The following is a 4,726-nucleotide window of genomic DNA, read 5'->3' as shown; positions in this document are numbered from 1 at the left end:
AGAACTAAAGCTTTTAAGATTTGTCCACAGAGATCTATCATTTTATTTGCATTCCACTGGCCAAATCAATGATAAGATCAAATAATAATAGAATGGAAGGAGAACAGAATCATTATAATAGTTAATTAGCCCAAGTAACTATCATATGCACAGACTCTGCCTTTGAGGTCAGGGGCATGTTAATAATCAACTAACATGATAAGTGAAAGCTAAATTAAACTATCTACATTATTTACATACACTTTTATTTATTCATTTTGACCAAAGCACTACTCCATTCTGTCTATTGGTGGTGCTAGGAATAGAATCAAGGACATTTCATATCTACGTTCTGTGTGGTATCACAGCACTAGTTCACTAACCTCATGTGCATGTTTGTTTCTTTATACCTTTTATGGGAAGAGAATGCGTTCATTTCAGTATAGTTACTCCCTGTGATATATATAGACATAAATATTTATATGCGTGTGTATGCAAATATGTAACATAGTTTATCTCACAGAAGAGCTTTAATATTTATTTGCTTATTTTAATGTTTTTATTTATTTTATTTGATTTGATAGGACAGAGAGAAATTAAGAGAAGGGAAGGAGATAGAGAGGGATAAATTCAGAGAGACATCCTCAGCACTGCTTAAGCAGTTGTAAAACTTTCCCCCTGCAGATGAGGACTGGAGATTTGAACTGTGGTCCCTGTTCATAGTAATGTGTGCATTCAACCAGATGTGCCACCCTCTTGCCCCATGGTCTCAATAGTTATTATTATATAAATGAAATTGATAGGAAAACTTGAGAAAATGATTACAACACTGAATGGTATTTGATAAATCTAAGACAAAATCCAATTTAAAATCTATTGGTAGCTTAACCTATTATCAACAAGTGCTTAACATTATGTTAGACCTCACTTTGTTGTTTTCATCAGATGAGGGCTGAAAATGATAATGTCTTACAATTTTTTGTATGCCATGGCTTAAGAAATAAACATGAATTGAATTGGATGAAAAAAATTGTATTGTTTATAGAGTGAAAGAAACTAGGAAGATAATTGATATATATATTACATTAACTTAGAAGACATGGGTACACATAAAATATTATTTAAAACAGCTTTCTGAATATTTCTATTATTTGAAGTAACATAAAATTAATCCTAATAAAAGTCAGAGACTTCCAAATGTACACTTCTTTCTCTGAGATAGCTCCATTTTTGCCAAGTGCCTTCAAATATTAGTATATTAAAAATATGTATCAGTAAAATTATCAAAACAATAATGAATATTCATTAAAGATCTCACTTCTTCTAGAGAATGGCATGCTTACAAGCACTTACATTAAGTGGTTTAGAAATATCAAACATTATTTCTCTTTTCAAAAACAAGGCTACTTACTTATTTATTTTTTAAAATATTTTATTTATTTTTGAGAGAGATGCAGACAGAGAGAGACACAGAGAAAAACGCCAGAGCACTGCTCAGCCCTGGCTTATGGTGGTATGGGGGACTGAACCTGTGACTTTGGAGCCTCAGGGATGAGAATGTTTGCATAGCCATTATGCTATTTCCCCCAATAGGCTGCTTACTTATTGCCCACATTTTATGATTGTTTTGTGACACAAGGTCAAATTTGGAGCACTTCAAATGGAAATTAAACTAATTGCAAACTAGCCAAGAAATCTGCATACGTTGTGAACAATTTTCCTTAAATGGGAAAAAAAAAAAAAAAAAACTTTTTAGCATCGATTCAAATCAACAACTAGTGTTAGCTACATCAACTTTACCTTATCGGCTAGTTTTCAAGAAAAGATATGTGTGGAATGTATGTGGCAGTAATATATCTTCTAACCTGAAATAGAATTTAAAGATAATGCTCTTAATACTAGATCTTAGGTGGAGTTTATATAGTATAACACCCAAGTTATTTCAGTGAAGTTTATTTCACTATTATATCACATTTCAATATTCATATATGCTATATCTAAAACAGAATAAATGGAAGGAGAATATAATACTAGGTTAAATGATCCAGAAAGAGACAAACACTGGGTGATCTCACATGTTGTTTTAAAATATGCAAGAGTAAGTGGTGAAACATTAACATGAGTTTCCATATCAAATCTCATTCTACACAAGGAACTATCAATTATGAGCAATTCCTTTTTCTGTGTGATAGATTTAGATTACTAGTTAGCCTTATCTTTTCAAATTATAATTATCTTTTAAACACAGTCCAAATTCTAAATATACTTTAAATCAGCATTTTCATTATTATTTAACACCAGAGTTATCTGTGGTGCTCATTGTCTTCACTACAGCTTCACTCTTCCAGTGGATATTTTTTGTTTCTCTCTTCTGATAGAGACAGAGAGATAAAAGAATTGGGGTGGAGGGGGCGATAGAGACAACCACAGCACTGCTTTACTGCTTATGAAGCTTTCTTCTTGCAGTGGGAACTAGCAACTTGACCAGGATCCTTGCATATGGTTTAATATGCATTCTACCACATGGACCTTAAACTATTGATTATTACCAATTTTTAAACTTAAAAAAATTATCTAGGGGAAAACTTATTGGTGTTCTGATGGTATTTTCTTTAATGCTGAGTATTTAGTGCTTTTTTCAATGTCTGTGATGAAGAAATTTTAATACTTAGTTTAAATGGCTTACTTAGCACTTTTGAAAAATATAATTACCAAATATAAGTTGAACATATTTTTACAGACTTCATTTAGAATTATCTTAATACTTCACTTATTTATTTTTATATTCCAGAGAGTAAACATGACTAATTATGAAGCCTAATGTACTTTCAAAAATAGCACTTTTCTAGATCTCCATACTGGAAGTGATCATGTAGGAATTCATTTTTATTTTTATTTATTTATTGTTTTTATTTCTTTATTGGGGGATTAATGTTTTATATTTGACAGTAAATACAATTTTTCATACATGCATAACATTTCTCTGTTTTCCACATAAAAATACAACCCCCACTAGGTCCTCTTGGAAGTGTACTTTCTCCCAAACCCACCAAAGAGTCTATTAATTTGGTGCAATAAATCAACTCCAGTTCAGGTTCTATTTGTGTTTTCTCTGCTGATCTTGCTTTTCAACTTCTTCCCGAGAGTGAGACCATCCCATATTCATCCTTCTGTTTCTAACTTATTTCACAAAACATTATTTCTTCAAGCTCCATCAAAGATGGGTTGAAAACAGTGATGTCAGTTTTTAGTAGCTTAATATATATATATATATCACAACTTGCTCAGCTACTCATCTGTTGTTGGATACTACCTGGGTTGCTTCCAGGTTTTGGCAATTACAAATTGTGCTGCTATAAACATATGTATACACAAATGATTTGGATGGGTGTGTTGGATTCCTAAGGATATATCCCTAGGAGAGGAATTGCAGGATCATAGAGTAGGTCTATTTCTAGCCTTCTGAGAGTTTTCCAGACTGTTCTCCACAGAGGTTGTACCTATTTACATTCCCACCAGCAGTGCAGGAAGGTTCCTTTGACCCCACAAACTGCAGGATTTGCTGCTGCTATCTTTATTGATATGATATTTTCACAGGAGTGAAGTGGTAGATCATTGTTGTCTTTATTTACATTTCTCTTACAAACAAAGACTTGGAGCATTTTTTCATGTGTTTCTTGGCCTTGTGGATATCTTCTGTGGTAAATATTCTGCCCATGTCCTCTCCCCATTTATGGATGGGGTTCTTTGTTTTCTTGTGGTTGAGTTTGGCAAGCTCTTTATATATTTTGGTAATTAAGGGCTTGTCTAATATATGGCATATAAAGATCTTCTCCAATTCTGTGAGGGGTCTCTTGATTTGGGTAGTAGTTTATTTTGCTGTGCAGAAGATTTTTAATTTGATGTAGTCCCATAAGTTTATACTTGTCTTAGTCATCTTTGTAATTGGATTGATTTCATTGAAGATGTCTTTAAAATTTCTGCGGAAAAGAGTTCTGCCAATATTTTCCTCTCAGTATCTGATAGTTTCTGTTCTAACACCCCAGTCCTTGTTTCACCTGGAATTTACTTTTGTATTTGTTGAAATATAGTGGTTCAGTCTCATTCTTCTGCATGATTCAACCCATTTTATCTGACACCATTTGTTGAAGAGACACTGCTTTCCCCATTTAATAGACTGGGCATCTTTGTCAAAGATTAGATGTCCATAGGTGTGGAGGCCTACTTCCAGGCTCTCATTTCTATTCCACTGCTCAGTGTGTCTACTCATGTTCTAGTACCAAGAAGTTTTGATGACAATGGCCCTATAATACAATTTGAAATCTGGGAGTGTGATACCTCCAGTTCTGTTCTTTCTTCTCAAGATTGTTTTGGCAATTCTAGGTCTTTTATGGTTCCAGACAAACATTTATATCATTTGTTCTATTCTCCTAAAAAATGTGGCTGGGATCTTGATGAGAATAGCATTAAATCTGCAGATAGCTCTAGACAGTATATTCATTTTGATGATGTTAATTCTTCCAACTCATGAACATGGAATATCTTTCCACTTCTTGGTGTCTATTCGTATTTCCTTGAGTAGTGACTCATAATTTTCAGTATACAAATCTTTCACTTCTTTGGTTAGGTTTATTCCTAGATATTTTATTATTTTTTTGCTATGGTAAAAGGAATTGATTTCTGGATTTTATCTTCTTCTAACTTAGTGTTTGCATAGAAGAATGACACTTTTGGATGTTAATTTTGT

Source organism: Erinaceus europaeus, chromosome 8 (assembly GCF_950295315.1).
Source record: "Erinaceus europaeus chromosome 8, mEriEur2.1, whole genome shotgun sequence".
Taxonomy (NCBI): domain Eukaryota; kingdom Metazoa; phylum Chordata; class Mammalia; order Eulipotyphla; family Erinaceidae; genus Erinaceus; species Erinaceus europaeus.
The sequence above is the reverse complement of the archived record's forward strand: the minus strand, read 5'-3'. Positions refer to the sequence as shown.